Below are 18,609 nucleotides of genomic sequence, written 5' to 3'. Positions count from 1 at the left end.
TAGGGAGAGGGGGGGCAACATTGGATACGCGGGTGTGAGAGAGCGGGAGGGGCTGTGCTGTGACGAATTGTATGCGAGAAGAGGGAACAGCTATTCCGTAATTAAAAAGGAAATAATAAAGCGGTTGAGATTAGAGGATTCACGCGTGTCGCTGGATCACGGTTGTTATAAGTTAACAATGGTGGGTTTGAAATTCTTAGATTGAATATTTAACTCGCATACGTTTTCTTTGTGCATGTACCATACCGAATAGATTCAAGGACCCCTTTAGAAGCATTTATACCTACTGACTAGAGTTTATTGAACTTGTGAATATCGTTATACTCTGTATATTTTCTGTCTCTTGTGGATATGACGTTTGACTGAAGATTGTAGAGTTTGAGCTCGTCGAAGTTGTGTCCTGCTATTGTATACATTAAAATGCTGTGATACCGCTTTCGGTAATTTCTTTGCTCTGTTCACGCGATGACAGTTTAATCTAATATTAACGAGCTGCCCTGTTTCGTCAATGTACTATTTATGACAATATAAACTTTCGATCATGCAAATAAGGTTTGGAGTAGAGCAGGCAAAACTAGATTTTATATGACGGACATAATCATTCTCGGTGCTTCTAGCTATCACATCTTCTTAAAAGTGTTTGCAGGTCTTGCATCTTGAGTGGGAGCAAGCTGTTACTTGGGCAGTAAAAGGAGAGTTTACTTTTGTATGCACAAACAGGTCCGTAAAATTCCTATTGGGGTGATACACGACCTTTGCTACTTCAAAAAACGCCTTTCTAAGGCGCTCGTTGCTTGCCAGTATTGAATAACAATTACGAAGGTTAATATTTATGTTTGGTAACGCATTTTAGTATTTGGTTATAAATTTTAGCGGCTGGTTAGGTGTTGCTACGAGGTTTTTGTCACAATTTTCTTGCTGCCTAGCTTACATGTTTTATTGTAGAATTTGTTTGGGGCGTCTTGTTGGTAGTTTCTTTCCACTATTAATTTCTTTCGGTTACTGTAGGGGTGAACGTATCGGCACAACAGATCCTTCTTATACTGGCCCCGCTTGTCCAACAAAAATTCTTGTTTCCAATGTTGTGGGTGGGGACTTGTGTATTCTAGTTATTGTTTGGTGTCTGTAGGTTTTCTGTAAAGTGTCGTCTTTATTTTCGTGCTTAAATAGATACTGTCACGTTTAGGAAGTTAATTTATTTGGGAGAATGGTGCATGGTAACATTAACATGAAGTGAAACTTGTTCCAGTCATCAATGAATGCGTTTAGTGCACTTCAACCATCTTCCCATATAAGAAATATGTCACCTATGTAGCGGAGGTACGTAAAATGTTTTACTGGCAATGACTTGAACAGTTCTGGTTCTAAGTGTCCCATAAATGTTGGCGTATGTTGGTGCAAAAGGGGTTCGCATGCTAGTGCAAAAAATTTGTAGGTAGTAGGACAAATCAAATTCATATTAATGAAGTAGCAGGATTCATTGAAGTAACGAGAAGTAAACTTCAGCATTATTTATCTGCTTGTTTTCTGTGAGGGACTTTTAAATCACATTAATTCCTTAAGGGATAGGTATATTCGTACACAAGCAGAATACATTTAATGTTACTAGAATTGCTTGATCCGAAAGTGCTTGTGTTTAATTAACGTTACCTATTATTGAGAAGAAATTAGGTGTATATCCTCAAAAAACAAAGTAGGGTCGATGGTATGCTGGATAAGTACACATTTAGAAATGTTGATAGTGACTCAGTATGTGTATTGTTTTGACACTAGGTCTGCCTGGGATTTCGGCAGGAAGTGGTTCGTCTATGGACATCTTATTAATATTTGTAAGCACGTAAAAACGACACGCTTGTTTATTTGGGGGGTATAAGGAACCAGTTCTCGGAGGTTGTCATCAATTCCCTGGATATAGAATACGTTAAGATGCGTTGTATACTATAACAACACTCTCGAATTGGGCCCGAGGCTGATTTTCGATAGTGGGTGCTGTGTCTGAGTTGTCTGATAGCTTCTTCTTTTATATTTTGCGATAGCCAATATCACTATACTACTACCCTTGTCCGCTGGTTTTATGACAATGTCCTGTCTGTTTGAGAATTGTTTAATAACGGCGTGTTCTGCGCAAGTTAGGTTCTTTAGCTTTCGACTCTGTTTGGTTTTATATACCCACGATTTCTCTTGAAACTAGCGTCCAGGTGCTCGGTGGTCGGAAGAGTCATTGCTAACTTCTTCTGTGCTCGCCCTATTAAAAACTATCACCTTTATGCGCAAACGTCTTGGAAAAATAATTATATTTTCGTTGAGATTGCATTTTTTACTGCATTGATTGTGGGGCCAAATGTAAGGCAGTGCTTGGGAAGATCTATATCGACTGCACATAAGCTTTGTTAAATGTCTACCACTTAACTTCTGGGTTCAGGATGTTAGACTGAGGTTGTAGAATTTTCTACCGTGTCCATTAAATTATTCAGGGTAATGTTCGTAGCATGATAAGAAGAGCGCACTACGTCATTTGCGGTCACTGTGAACACGGCTCCCGTTTAGGGAGCTGAAACGTCTTTTTTATATTTGTGTATTTACATTGGCCGGCATTTTTCCTTACTTTGTACCAACCTAGTGCATAACTTTCATCAGGAATTTATTTTCTTTGCGTTCGATAAATTGGGTTAGTCCTGCAGTCTCCCCTTCGAATATTTTGATGTTATTAAGTTCGTTGGCTATTAGAAAAAGCTGATTTCCACAATGCTCATTTAAAATGTCTGTGCATTTCGATTGTCTAGCTGATAAGTGTTTCGGCATACGTTCGAGTGTGGTTTGCATCTCCAGATGTTGACAGCCTCAAGAATTGTAGAGCTTGTTAGAAACGTAGGATAAAGTTGAAACTAGGAAGCTAGCCTTTTTCATAGGAGATGCTTGCACCAGGAATCTGAGCGCTTTCTTCTTTCGACCCTTACAAACAGTTCTGTCTGAAGAAAATCGTAACAAAATCCTGAAAATGTGTTTTGTTGTTGTTGTTGTTGTTGTTGTTGCTGCTCTCAGGAAGTATACTGGAAGGGAAAAATGACACATTTCATATGCAACACAATTGCTATAGAAATGATTTAGTTATGAATTAACTAAATAACGATCTAATGATGAAACGGGTAACTATTGCTAGATTTTCATTATAGTGTATTCAATAAGCAAAGCTGGCTTCCCAAAGAGTCATAATCACTTTAATATTCTTTTTGAGGAATCGCCATCAGTATTGCAAGTATAACACACTGGGCCTATATAAATGCTTGTTGTCTTTCTTCGTACTGATTAGTCCTGAAGTTACTCAAGAGGGAAGGGGAAAGTACCATGGAGTATGAAGCAACGTCCGCACGTGTTGGGTATAACCTTGGGCATTTCCTCCGGCGCTGTGCCGTGCCACCGTAAGGATTGCGAAAGATCGCCCCATCGTTCGACTTCCTGAAGAATCACCTTGAGCATTTTCTTTCTTTTCTTCTTTGATTGCGTTCGCACACATCGATTATGTATGTACATTGACGAGCATGCTACTGCGTATACAGCACGTCTCCGGCACGGGCGGCTTACGTGATATTCTGCACAAAAAGAGCAGTAACTTTAAAGTCTGGCTGAGCTCTGTACCTGGTCCTCACCAGCTTTGTTCTTCGTCAGCTTCATCACAAGACAGTAGTCGAAATCACGATGGTGAATATTCGAGTGAACTCTATAAACTTAACACCAAACAGTGTCTGGCAAGACGTCTTGCTTCGAAGCAACAAAGTGTGCAATGCAAAGCGTACAGATGTTTTTGGAAACAATGATACGCTTGAGTAAGCCCTGTCATAGTGCGCGGAGATGAGACGAGTGAGCTACTCCGGCGCTTATGGCGTTTGAAATAGCACGGGTGTTGTATGCAGCGCACCACCTCACACAAACGTAGAAGTTTAACAGATTAAGCAGATAAATGTTGGTGGAGATATGAATTACTAATATGGTTACTTCTACGGCGTTTATGAAGAGATCAAATAAATGTGTTTCTTATAATCGCTACAGTAAACTCAAAATAAATAATAAATTACAAGCATGCTTTGTACGATAACCAGATTAGGCAATGATTATGCCCTCCCCTTCGCTTATGCAGTTGGTCACTTCGACTACCTATATTGCCGGTGAGAAAACGAAGTGATTTCTAGCTGTCAGCGCTCGTTCTCGTTACTTGTGTTCGTTGTCTGAAATTTTCGCTCTGAGAAATTTCATAATAGATTATCAACTAGCCCAATACCGAACATTAGTTGTGAAACAAAATTGCGAATTTTCTGCTTGGGTGGAGGGCAATAATATCTGGCTCAAATTTTCAGTGAAGCCTTCACCAGCGTCTTGTGACTATATATGTTTAAAAAAAGATCGCAGGTTCTCTGTCATGTGAAGTGCGATTTTTATAGAACACAGACTTATATTTAAAAAAGAATGCTTAAAACAGCGAAATTCCATAATACCTGTGGCCAGTACCATGACGCACGATGCACCGATGCTGAGAAATATGAAAGCTTCAAAATGCCATCAGCGTCCTCGACCTCAAATACAAACGGAGAACCTGAGTCGTAACAAAAGAAGTGTATAAGGGAACGCAAGCAGCAGTGGCTCTGACCATCCAACCGGAGGGGAAGCAATAGCACTCACCGATTTTCAAGCATCTTTCCAAGATTACCAGAGAGAGAGGATTAACAAGAAAACCCTAGACATTTTGTCTGAAAAAACAAAGAGAACATATCTACAATTGTTCTGACTCCAAGGCATTAGTCCTTGTCAGCAAACGAGGCAACCGATACCTCCAGCTGAGCTAGTGTTCACCAGTACTTCCTATACGAGACGTGCTAAGGTGGAAGAACCACACTTCGAGTAAGTTGGGTGATAATTGGCAACACTACAGGAATAGAAAGAAGAACTTATCAGCCCCCTAACACACATTGCAGACCAACAGTTACGTTCACAGCATCCTAATGCATTGAATTTAGGCGGCTGAGCGCCCATACATTTGCAAAGTGAGATGTACACGGCATGTATTCGGCATGGGCATGCGTATGAAAACCGTATACAAGCACACAGTAAAATTTTTCACACCCTTATGGGTGTAAAAAGGGTGTTTTGCAGATTTACACCCTTTTTGATTAAATGTAACACCCTTTTCTTTGCTGGTACACCCTCAGTGAAGGGTGTAACTGGCAAAAGGGTGTTATTATGCCGTTCGTGAGGGTGTTGAAGAACAGAAGGGTGTACACCTATATATATATATATATAATTGTTGGAATAAAAATTGTTCCGTGTAACGTCCCAAAGTTGTCATATAATCATTAGAGACGCTGTACCGAATGGCTCCGAAAATTTGAACCACCTGGGGTTACTTAAGGTGCACCTAAGTCTAACTACACAGGTCTCGCACTCTTTCTCGTCCATTAAAAATGTGGCCGCCGTGAACTGCCGGGATTCGATCCTGCGACTTGCGGGTCAACAGTTCAGCACCATAAGCACCAGACCACCGGCGCTGGAGTGCACGTGCAAGAATCGAGCTGCATCCATGCTTGCAAATAAAATACCACGCATAGCGCAAAGAATGCATGCCTTTCCTAAGATAACAATGTCGTAGGGATGAAAAAAATCAAGGAATTGATTGAGGCATTGACAAATTTTACAGAACACTAAGAATAATTGAGAAAATGTAAAAGAGACTAACTTCTCCTCGCACTGTATGATTCGACATGCTTTGCCGCTTTATATTGTCCACATTATATGTGAATAAATTAATGGGCTTTTGTCACGATCTACGGACAGCACATATTCATGTGTAGAAGCAATTTAGAAAAAAAGCTTGAATTTATTACAAAAAACCCTTGCTCGGTCAAAAGCCGTTCGAGTGCAAGTTGTTTTCACAAGATTATCGAAGACGAGACGTGCTTGGTCGAAAAAGAAAACAATGCACTACATTCTGCAACAATGCGGGAGCACGGGAAGTGGTTCTTTAGGTGAAGAAATAAAGGTCAGAGAATGGCGCGGTCAGTGCACGCAGCGCCTTTGCGAAGCGAAGGGGAGAAGGGTACGAGAGGGGGGAGAGACACGCCTCTCGCCCCCGCACACACACACACACACATATATCTATCTATCTAACTATATATATATATATATATATATATATATATATATATATATATATATATATATATATATATATATATATATATATATATATATATATATATATATATATATATATATATGTATGTATGTTGTGGGACACTGCGACCCACGTTGTAAAATTTGTATTTGCTATCTACTCTGCTTGACATCCCATCGGGGGGGGGGGGGGGGGTGTATGAGGTGATCAGCAGGGGGCACTGCAACCCCTGTCGAGTAAAAAAACTTACGTCGAGTTACAGTGCCACCTCTCTATTTCTCTATGTACCTATAGGGATTTACATTGCCCCCTAAGTGACCAAGGGCCGCCCCCGCCCCCCTTCCCCCGTGGTGGGCACGCCTATGCATAGGCACCATCAATCATTGCAATAAAATTTTGTGTGTAAATGTGTGCGTCAACATTAGTACATTTCGAATTCAAGAACATGAGTGTTTTAGGTGATTATTACCGCTGTTGTTCATTTGTTAAAAATGCATTGTACCTGCAAGCGTTTTAAACTTCGCGCGCGCGCGCTAAAGTCATACGTCAACTTTGTTTTTTTGTGAAGATAAAATTATTTTGCCTCTTTCGTTTTTATGTTATACATATTTCCGTTCACTTTTCATACTTAAACAATTTATTAAAGCATTTTATTGCATCATTGTACGTCTGCGGAGCTGTAACCGGAGCTGTAATACATGTTTGGGCGTGCTGGTCGGGCCTGCAGCTTGTTGGTTCTGCATCGTTTTTTCTCGTTTTTTTGAGGTGTGCTTGCGCGCTGCGTTCGTGTTTTGTGTTCTACCGGTGCTGCCTATTACGAAGATGAACTCTACTCAAGCGAGGACGTGTGGCGTCGCATTTTGGAACACTCCCCAGGTACGTACCACATTCCTGCTGTCGGCGCTTTGTCAACACCGAGAAGAGCGTGATAACGACGCCACGCTACGTTTTTTCGTTACATGTGGGCGATAAGTGAAGTTTTTTAACGTAGCGAACCTGTTTGTGTGTGTCGTTTCATCAGGATGAAGGCGTTTTGGGGGGAAGTCAAGCGTGGGCGAGCTTTTTCTTTCGATTCAAGCATGCTTCGGTGTGTGAAGCACATGGCGCGTGCGTGCGCAGTGGGAATTTGGCGGCAGGTTTGTGCGAGTTGTGACGGCGCTCGCCTCTGTCGGCAGTGGTGTTGGCAGGGAGCCCTGCTCGCGATGGACCAATATTTTGGTTAAATAATTGTTGGGCGAAGACGGCGTTTGTTAGCTGTAAGCGTTGATTACGCCTAGGGCACGTATGTTTGGATCTCCTAACTTGAGGATTTTTTTTTTTTTTTTGCATGCCTGTTCATATTGTGTGCTACAGGAGTCAACGGGTTCATATGTTGTACGTCCAAAGCAGTTTGAAAAGTTTCATATGTTGTACGCCCTTTTTTTAAACTGCTATCAGAAATTGCTGCGGGTAGCCGTACGTATGCCGGTGTATGCATCCACGCCGGCACGCATCTTTGAACTACCGTGTTATTCGAGTTCGCGTGCAGCATGCTGCCTCGTCTTAGGTACGGCTCGCAAGGCTTGCACGTATGTACGCTTAGGTGTTTATGCAGCCCGTTTAGTCAAATCGGAGCTTACGTTATACATTCGCAACATAGGTTGTCTGATGCGTTCGAAACCCATGAATTTTGAGCCGTTCGTTAAACTTGAACTGTATTTCCGAACAAAATTTTCATGGCTTATTGGGGCCGAATAACTGTAGCTTAACTGTGCGAGCCCTAATTCGATCAGTAGTTCATGCGGTAGAGCACATTTTATTTTATTCAGCTTGTTTTCGCCATGCTTAGATTTCATTATTTTGTGGTGGTTTATTAAATATTGTATGTGCCTCGCCCAAACTTTGTGTTCAAACTTTGCTAAGCAATTTTACTGATTGATATGTGGGGCTTAACGTCCCAAAACCACCATATGATTATGAGAGACGCCGTAGTGGAGGGCTCCGGAAATTTCGACCACCTGGGGTTCTTTAACGTGCACCCAAATCTGAGCACACGGGCCTACAACATTTCCGCCTCCATCGGAAACGCAGCCGCCGCAGCCGGGATTCGAACCCGCGACCTGCGGGTTAGCAGCCGAGTACCTTAGCCACTAGACCACCGCGGCGGGGCTAAGCAATTTTACTTGTACGAACAGTAAGAACAGTTTAGACCATCACCTCCAATGGCATTTAATAACAGATTACAAGCTTATGCCGATCTGGTCAGAAACACACATGAAAACATTGAAAAAACCACACACTGGCCACGAAAAAAAGCACAGTCTTTGTCACTTGTGAATAGGGCTTTTGTGTGTGTGTGGGGGGGGGGGGGGGCAAAACGTCATGCTTTCAATTAGGGTCAGCATGTTGTTTTGTCTTCACATCAGATGACAAGCTTCAGTAAATTCTATAGGCATGCGCTACACTTATAGAAGGGATCTGTGGTGTTTGGAGAAACGAATATATCATTTAACGCTCAAAACTTGCAATAATGTTATACATCATAGTATGCATACATAAGGCATGCACGTGTTGCTGTGAAAATGGAAAATTGGACAGTATGTTCATCTGACAATCGTGAATATAGACTGCATGTTTCCAAGCTGTTGGCATTGACGCAATTACACAACTTCAGAAATCAGTCTCGTCAAACGTTTATTGTGTATTGCTAAATCGTGACCCATGCCTTCCAGTATTCTTGTTACTAGAGATCGTTGCAGAAGCTTGCATGCTTTATTGGGATGGTATTTAGCTCAAGATGGGTGCGTTGTATTAGCATTTCCACATTCTTTCCCATTATTTATTAGACAGCCTGTAATGAGGGGTATGTTAGGGATGAGTGAGGGGCACTGCCTTTTTAGCCACCTGGAATCATTGAATTAACAGCCATAATTTAGCAGTTGACAATAGTAATTTAGTGAAACCGATTTTATATGTTATCGGCATAATCGTCCTAATGTAGGCAGCCGAAAGAAAGTTACATTAGTTGTGTTCAAACTAAAATTCGTAATATAACTTTATGTGTTACCTCCAATGGATACTTGATCAAAGCGCATACGGTCATGAACGCGCTGCCCTATTAATGAATTGGCATCTATACGCACTATGCCAGAGCGCTATTCAAGTATGTTTTGAGACACATCTGTCATGTGAAAAATGCATATTCTTTCGTAAGGTTGCAGCTATGTTCGCCAGAAACATTAAGGATGTTTTTGTTGTAGCATGTCTAGTTTTCGTACATCCTACTCTTTTAAAACACAACGTTCCAGATCATTCTAAATTGAGTTTCAAATTCTGCTTCGCTAACAGACACATCAGTAAATTGTTTTTTGTTTCTCTCGCAGTCTATACATGCTCGTCGTAGGAAGACAGTGTGGGAGACGTCTGGACTAGCCCATCATCAAGGCTGGCTCGTGGAAAATTTGACTGCTGGTGCACATCAGTGGCGCATGGCTTCTGTTTCTTCTGAAAAGCGAGCTGCAGAAAGCCACCTGGTAGCTGTATTCAAGGAGCACAAAGGTTCAGGGTGTTCAATGTTAACCCTTTTGTTTTTCCTTAAAAGAGAAGTCAGCACTGTAAGTTATGTATGTAAAGCCACCTCTGCTGATAGCTATGTATCCAGGAGGATGTAATGTGAGACAATAATTATCGCTGTCAGCGGTGCCATTAAGTTTTATTAATCAACTTAATAGTGACCACAGCAGGAGATCATGTATGTGTTAAATATTTGAGCCAGTCACATTTCTACATATTATCACTTGTAAGAATTCTAGCATGCCTGTGCTCAGATATCCTGCTAGAAATTTAGTTACGGCTTGCATTATTATGTGTACAGGACAGTGAGCACTAGCACAGACTCTGATTTCATGCATTTAATCTGACCGTCGGTGGAAGGCATGGGCAAACATTAAAATGGTTACTCTTGCTATTCGCTGGCGATAGCAAGAACCGACTGCTCGTTCCGCTATGGAGTGATATTTTGCTGAACCTCACTGCCTTGCATGCGTAATCATGAAAAGCAAAATTAAACTTTCAAACGGGATATCTAGGAGCATAAACATAATCAAAAAAGTTTTCCAAGTGGGACTGTGTAGAAACACGACTGCCTCCAACTTTTTAATGCAAACATACCTGCTTATTTGCGTTACTAAAATTTCAATATTTTTGGTTGATAGGCCAGATGACAGCATTATTTTATTACTTTGTGTCCCCCTGGACACAATCTGCCAAGGTGTTTTTCTGTTCTTAAGGCTAAAATTCAATGTAACTAGGCAGTGCATTTAAGAATGTGTCAGGGCTGCTTACTGAGCTCTTTATTGGATATTTTGTTTTTTCCAAGATCTACTGAGTGTGTTGCTCGCCAGACTTGCATGTGATGTTAATTGATGCCTTATGTGCAATCGGCCATTTAAAAACACTTTTTGTGTTGTGATAAAAAGTGCACATTAATGATTTTATCTTCAGTGTAACCTTCACTGAATATTCTATTTTAATATATTTTTGTCACTGTAGTTATTTCATTGCCTTTGGGAAGTTCAATTCATAAGTACAATCAAGTGTTTTCCCACCGTCATACTTCATCGTACTTAACTTTGCCAATACCAAACCATGTCGGATATATTACAGTGATACATACTCATGTTTAACATTGTTAATGATAACTGATAGAAGGCATACTAGAATATTGTAACGTGAGTCCTTGGATCGGGGGGTTGAATGGTGAATTTTTTCAACTACATAGTAATATCTGCTTGCTTTATTTCATGTCAAGTGTGATGAGAATAATATTTACCGAGGTTAACGTGTTAAAACCACGATATACTTATCAGGGACACTGGAGTAGAGGGTTTCAGATATTTTGACCACCTGGGGTTCTTTAAATGCATCCATGTCTAAGCAGACAGGTGTCATGCATTTCCTCCTTAATCGAAATTGCAGCCACCACAGCCATGGTTTGATTTTGTGGCCTTCAGTTTAGCAGTCAAGGGTTACTTGAAGCGTATATTAGTTGTGGGCTGTGGTCTTGCTTCCATGATGCATCTTAAGTACAGCAGTTTGGTGCCAACCAGGCATCTCTACTAGTGCACTGGTGTTGTGTTTTTGCATTCATAATTTACTGCAATATTTAACTATTTTATCAAGATGCATTTCTGAGCAGCTCTGCGAATTGTGTGCTGGTGCTTATTACATTCCTTATCTTTTGCAAGAAGTAATGATTGTTGCATGTATTCTGAGTTAGATATGAACTTACGGATTTTCCTTCTTTTATACTCTGTAAGAGTGTAAAGCCCAACAAGTCACTCTAATATACTTTGCACATTGTACATCAGATGGCTAAATTGTGTGTGCAGAGCTTATATAAACAGCCCATAGTGTTTCGAATGCCTTGAAAACTGCCTTAGGATCAGAAAAAACTGTTGTGAAGAGTGGGATAGTCTGGGTGAACAGTGGAAGTTCCTCAGATAGGCTGGCTGATGTTTCGATAGGAGGACTTATGTTCGTCAAAAGTGCCTTTTCTTCTCATCCTTGGCATGTTAGCTTTAAGGGGGTTAGTAGGGACGTCATCTCCTGGTGGTGGTGCGTGTCTTTGTTGGCAATTGCCCCCGGAAAAGAAAAAAAAAACTAGAAAGCAAACAAGTGCAGCCCTCACTTAATTTCAAGTTGACTGGTAGCAATTCACAATGTTCTTGGAGGGTAGAGAAAAAAATGGAAGCAAAAAAGAGGAAACACGCAAAGTAGGAGCGGTGTGCTGCCGCTACAGACGCGAAAAAAGCAAAGAGCTTGAAAGTTCGAAGCCAGCAGACGGGGTCCCCGCGTTAGGCCATCACAAAGGGTTGCCAACGATAAAAGCCTATGCTGTTCTCGAACATCTATGAATGGGACTCGTAAGAAAGCGGTTACGAAAAGGCGCGAGAGAGAAGCAGGCAGCTACCTTTAAATGCTAAGATTTCAAAGGTAAGCGACACCAGATGTATTCGGAAGAGAATGTGTTTAATAGGGAAAGTCATTGGTTAAAATATGCTTTCACTATCCCCGTAAGTGGCCCGCTCAACAGAATTGCCTCAAGAATTTGGCGGCATGTTGGCAGAGAAAGAGAGAAATTCAGAATGCAAAGGAAATAAGCATTAACGAGAGAAACGCAGAAAGAAAGGAAAAAATTTAAAAAGGCGGGTTGGAGGTAGATGACACGCTAGCGTTAACAGACGAGGAAAGGAAAAAAGACGCAGAGAAATTTGTGGCTTGGCAATGACTTAATGGTGCACGGTACTAGTTTTTTTTGAAGCGACAAAAGAAGAAAGAAAGCTGTAGTTGAAAAGTTCTGGCAAATAAAAACTTCGTATTTGTGTGTATATAGACACATGTATATCTATATTTATATATTTAAAAAATTTTTGAGAGAACATCAATAGTACAACTTGTAATCTAGGAGCAATTCCATGTAATACCGGTTATGTCTATTTGAAGGTTGAACCTTTCTAATTTCTAAATGCTGTCGTAATTATGCTATGACTTTCAGCGATTCCGAATGGCGTCGTGCTACATTGATTCGTGATCGGTGTAGGGGCTTACATTTGTGTATCAATTATCATTCCATGTATTTCCTCTCTCATGGTGAGCAGAAATTTGTAGAACATAAAGCTTTGCTTGGTCGAAATTGTGGCCCTGTTGGTTGAAGTGACTGGCTACTGCTTTTGGTAAATTGTGTTTTGTGTCTGCACAGTGGCCGTTCAGTCTTACGAGAATTGGCTGCCCAGTTTTGCCTATATATTGTCTGCAGGTGGCGCACTTAAGACAGTATATTAGGTTGTTCGAAGTGCAGATGAAGATCGATGGGACCTTGTGAATGTAGTCAAATTCTGTGGTTTTTAAGTTGTTAGCCAGCTATATATTTTTACTGGTGGAGCATCTGGGCCGGCCACAGGGACCAGACGTCCTAGTGTTTGCTTTAAGTTTTGCGGGAATAGGAATGCGTGGCACGTGGCATTTGCAACGCTAACTTAAAGACATGCTTGTTCATGCAAACTTAGACTAGGACGTCTGATCCCTGTGGCCGGCCCAAGTGCTCACCCTGCAAATATATACAGCCAGCTACCAACATAAAAAGCACAGCATCTGACTACATTCACAAGGTCACATAGAGCTTCACCTGCACTTCTATACAACCTAATATACTTTTCTGAGTGTGCCAGTTGTAGAAAACAATATATAGGGGAAAGTGGGCCGCCAATTCACGTAAGACTGAACGGTCACCGTGCAGACACAAAGCACAATTAACCGAAAGTAGTAGCCGGTCACTTCTACCAACAGGACCACACTTTCTAAAAAGCAAAGCTTTATGTTCTACAAAATAATTGCCGTTCATCACGAGAGAATAAATACATGAAATCATAATTTATACACAAACTTATGTCCCTACAGCCATCAGGAATCATTGTTGCACGTGGTAATTTGGAATCGCTGAAAGCCATTGCATAATTGCAGCCATATTTAGGGACTAGAAACGTTCAACCTTAAAATAGACACAACTGGTATTACATGGAATCACTCCTAACCTACATATTGTAATAATAATATTCACTCTAAATTTTTAAAACATTAATTATAGATATACATGTGTCTATATACACACAACTACGAAGTTTTTATTTTCCAAAACCTTTCAACCACAGCTTTCTTTCCTCTTTTGTCGCTTCAAAAAACACTCCTACTGTGCACCATTAAGTCATTGCCAAGCCACAAATTTCTCTGCGTCTCTTTTTCCTTTCCTCGTTTGTTAACGCTAGCGTGTCGCCTACCACCAATCCGCCTTTTTTTTTTTCATTTTTTTCTTTTCTTTTGTGTTTCTCTTGTAGTTGCTTATTCCCTTTGCATTCCGAACTTGCCTATTTCTCTGCCAACATGCCGCCAAATTCTTGAGGCAATTCTGTTGAGCGGGACACCTATGGGGATAGTGAAAGCATATTTTAACCAATGACCTTCCCCAATAAACACGTGGTCTTCCAAACACATCTGGCGTCGCTTACCTTTGAAATCTTGGCATTTAAAAGTAGCCACCTGCTTCTCTCTTGCGCTTTTTTGTAACCTCTTTTTTATGAGTCCCATTCATAGATGTTCGAGAACAGCATAGGCCAATATCGTCAGCAACCCTTCGTGATGGCCAAACGCAGGGACTGTCTGCTGGCTTCGAACTTTCGAGCTCTTTGCTTTTTTCGTGTCTGTAGCGGCCACCCATTGGCAGCACACTGCTCCTACTTTGGGTGTTTCTTTTTTTTTTCTTTTTTTTTCTCCACCCTCTGAGAACATTCTGAATCACTACCACCCAACTTGAAATGAAGCAAGGACTGCACTCCTCTGCTTTATTATTTTTTTTTTCAGGCTACGATTGCGAACAGGGACACATGCCACCACCAGGAGATGACGTCTTTACTAACCCCTTTGAAACTAATATGCCAAGGATGAGAAGGCTAGGCACCTTTGACGAAGATAGGTTCTCCTATCGAAACTTTGGTCAGCCTATCTGAGGCATTTCCACCTGTCGGCTCTCATTTTGATTTTGTTATGAAGAGTGTGTTTTTGAGAAATGGATGCTGTCTCTATTACCTAGAAAGATGCTGAAAAATAAAACTTGCAATTTTAATATGTGGTGAAGCTTCATGGGGTGCGGGCTGATCTGTTAATCATTTTTCTTCAGCCACTCACCTTACCTGTTCGAATATTGGCGGTAAAATGCTCTAACTGTAGTATGTATGAAATATAATAAAGTGTTTGCTTCCAGTTGAGAGAAAAGCTGTGTTGTGGTACATGTACTTGACATTTATCTTACGCCAATATATGTCTACTTTTAGGAAGTGGGAAAAGATATTTATCAATAAGTGGAAACGATGTCTGCCAAAGCAGCTCTGTTATTTTTGTATAATCAGAAAGTTTGAAATGAACTAGGTGAGGCTGAACTCGCATGGTTTCGCGATACCAAGTGTAACTGCAAATTAAGTTGCTGAAATATGTATATGTCTGCATCCTGCATGGGAAGTGTGCACTGTTACGGGTAATAATGTTTTTTTAATATAATGTGTTTGTGTGTCTACACAAACGTATGCATACCAAGCACCTTTGCTGTATCGACTCACTGAGCCACCAATTGATATACCCCAGATGTTTATGCTATTTAACACTAAATATTTGTATTTAATTGTATAACTATAGAAGGCAGTCTAAATTTCTATAGTCGGCTTTACAAAGAAGGCTTTGAGGAATATCGTTGCATTTCAGTAAGCTTGCTTATACGCACGCACACACACACACACACACATTTTTTCATCCACTTTTCTTTATTCTTTTTTCTTATTTACATTCTATGGGTTCTAATAACTTCCCCTGTACATTCCTTGGCATTACTGTCTGTTAGATCTCATTAAAATATATATATATATATATATATATATATATATATATATATAATGAGATCAAACAGACAATATTGCCAAGGAAAGTATAGGGGAAGTTATTAGACCGAATTGTATTGTAAATGTGAAGAAATGTGGGTGAAAAGATAACTTGCCATGGACAGGAACCGAACCTGCGACCTTTGAATAACGCGTTACTGGAAGGCCGCACACCCTTTCAACACCCTCTTAAAGGGTGTTAGCTGAACACCCTACACGAAGGGTGTTCAGCAAAATGTTAGGGTGTTCAACACCCTTCTAAGTAGGGTGTAACTGAAAACACCCATAGGGTGTTCCTCTGGCGACAAGCCAGTTTACACCCTTAAGGGTGTAAAAAAATTTACTGTGCAATCAAGCGATATTCGAAGCTCAATGGGATGCCAAGCTATCGAAGCCGAGCCTGAAGAATCGGCGCTGCCTGATACAACAGCGCCCCGCCGCGGTGGTCTAGTGGCTAAGGTACTCGGCTGCTGACCCGCAGGTCGCGGGTTCGAATCCCGGCTGCGGCGGCTGCATTTCCGATGGAGGCGGAAATGTTGTAGGCCCGTGTGCTCAGATTTGGGTGCACGTTAAAGAACCCCAGGTGGTCGAAATTTCCGGAGCCCTCCACTACGGCGTCTCTCATAATCATATGGTGGTTTTGGGACGTTAAAACCCCACAAATCAATCAATCTGATACAACAGCCCTGAGAGAAAGCCTGGATTGAAGCTACCATGGAATGCGGGAGGCCACCCACCAAGGGTGCAGAATGCGCTTGCTCTTCATAAACTTTTACTGTCCTACCAATGCACGGCACCATTTCTCGGGTACTATTCCTAAGACGTTATTTAATATCATGGTAATGAGATGGAATGCGCTTGCTCTATTTTTTTGTCGAAACCGTGCTATCAGCAAGTAAGCGGCGCTGGTGATGTTACAAAGGACGCGTTTCAGGAAGACATAGTATCAGAAAAAAAAAGAAGACCATGAGAAATGTTTCAGTGGCACTAGTGTTGTTGTTCACCTATTGATAGGGGCGCATGCCCACTATGGGGGATCGGCCAAGAATCGAGTGGTTTTTCGGATTTAGCCATGAATCCAGTGGATTTTCTCGGATTTGGCCATGAACACGGGGCCCTACCTATGATCTAATAATAATAATTTCTAAAGATTTACGTCCGAAAACCACGATATCAGCATGAGAGACGCCGTGAAGGCCTCCAGAAATTTTGACCACCTGGTGTGCTTTAACGTGCACTGTAATTATGACTTAAATGGAAAGAAGAAGAACAAGCTCTCGGCCTACCCGTCGGTGGGGTGTGAAACCAAAGCCTTTGAGTTACGAGTCATCCCGACAAACTTCATGCCTTAGTTAGCATAGGAGGTTTTATCAGTCAAGTGGAACTTGTGCGGATATCAAGTTCCCCGTGAAACTTTCTGGAAAAAAGAGTGCTCTACACTCACCGCCCTGGCTACGAGTGGCACCGGACAAACCTTCCCAGGAATTAAATGCATGTAAATACCCAATAAAAGGGATCATCCATCCTAGCTACTTGGTAAAGCTTGGGACGCGTCAGTCAAAGGTTGTGGGTTTAGATTACACCAATGGACAGGGTACTTGTTCGTCCACTTTAGGTCATTACAATTGAATCCGTTATGAATACGCCTCAATAAGAAAGAATAGTTATAGTCACTTGTGCTTTTTAACTGGCCATTTGTTTCATTGGTTCACAGTGTGGAATGGCTCCTCAAGTTTTTTTGTCCTTTCGAAATAGAGACAATGTAAAGGAATATTAGATGGTGCCCTACCTTAGCAAATCTAACATCAATTCTAGACATGAAAATACAATGATAGCACTCATCTTTTTTGTTTCTGATTTAAAAATCAATCGCATCACTTGCGCTCATATTTAATATTTGCCATGATCTTTCAAGTTCATAAAAATTATTGTATCAGCAATCAACGCGGCTTTTAACAGGTAACGCTTCAATTCCAGATATCTTTCTTGTTATCAACTTGCCCGATTGCTTAGCCTAGAGACTAGGCTCTTGAAGGCAAGTGTGTATTGGCTGCCAAATCTACTACCGATAGGGTTATCTATTTTTCGAGTGTACCACGTGTTAGGCTCACGGGTGCGATAATCTCAGCTTTAAAGTGTTTACAAAAAGCTCGTCTGCTATCGCAGACACACATTGTTTATTTTTCCTCTGCCTTGATAATCACGCTCGCCTTGCAGACCCTCGTTGGAGCGTAGCAAAGAGGAGCAAGCGAAAAGGAAAATTTATGTATATTTGGGGCTACTGGTAGGAACAATCGACTTTGCGGTGCCGCCCTCAACCTTGACGTGAAGGATGGACTAGCCTCTGCGATGAAGGACGCTTTCAGCGACTGAAGACTGTCATGTTGTGGAAAATTAGACCGACCCTCTTGCTCATCTTGGTGAGGGAAATTACACGCTTCGCCTCGAGCTGAGCCACACTCCCGCGACGGATTGCAAATATTTGCGCAACCTGCACGAACCACTTCTCTCTGTAAGTGGGCGCACGCGGCCACTTTCTTCAATGCGAGCCGGCCAGCTAGAGGAGTCTTTCTGCAGGCCACACGAAGGCATGGACGGCGGCGTAAGCAACGCAGTGATTATCGAAGACCGGGTAGTGAGGTCCTCGGTTCCGGACCAGCCTCTGCCGGAAGCCGACTACGCGACTTACCTGAGGTCTGTCTGGGGCCAATTCAAACAACACACGGCGCTGCTAAGTGACTCGACGAGAATAAATGTTCGCGTCTCAATGTTTCTGACCACGCCTATGACAATATGGTAAAGACGCTATGCACGCTCTGACGCAAGCCTATTTGTCTGTCTTTTCTGTGATTGGCGCTGTTGGATTCGTTGACCGCCCAACGTGGAATTCCAGTATCAGATAAGGTTTTTGATTTAACAAAGAGTGCTGAGACACTGCCGTGGAATATTGCAAAAAAAAGTTAAAGGACTTTTGTCTGCAATGTC

The 18,609-nt window shown here is 41.5% G+C and overlaps 1 protein-coding gene and 1 long non-coding RNA gene across 3 annotated transcripts in view; both read left to right on the top strand.

The window, feature by feature from the left end:
• Positions 1-18,609, top strand: part of LOC119177313 (luciferin 4-monooxygenase) — an 82,643-nt gene that overhangs the window by 22,669 nt on the left and 41,365 nt on the right. The window lies entirely within an intron of this gene.
• On the top strand, positions 6,870-14,968 carry LOC142775898 (uncharacterized). The gene is made up of 2 exons (XR_012887132.1): positions 6,870-7,039; positions 9,526-14,968. It is a non-coding gene; the product is annotated as an uncharacterized LOC142775898 (long non-coding RNA).

The sequence above is a fragment of the Rhipicephalus microplus genome, chromosome X (genome assembly GCF_043290135.1).
Source record: "Rhipicephalus microplus isolate Deutch F79 chromosome X, USDA_Rmic, whole genome shotgun sequence".
Lineage (NCBI taxonomy): Eukaryota > Metazoa > Arthropoda > Arachnida > Ixodida > Ixodidae > Rhipicephalus > Rhipicephalus microplus.
The sequence above is the reverse complement of the archived record's forward strand: the minus strand, read 5'-3'. Positions and strand labels throughout refer to the sequence as shown.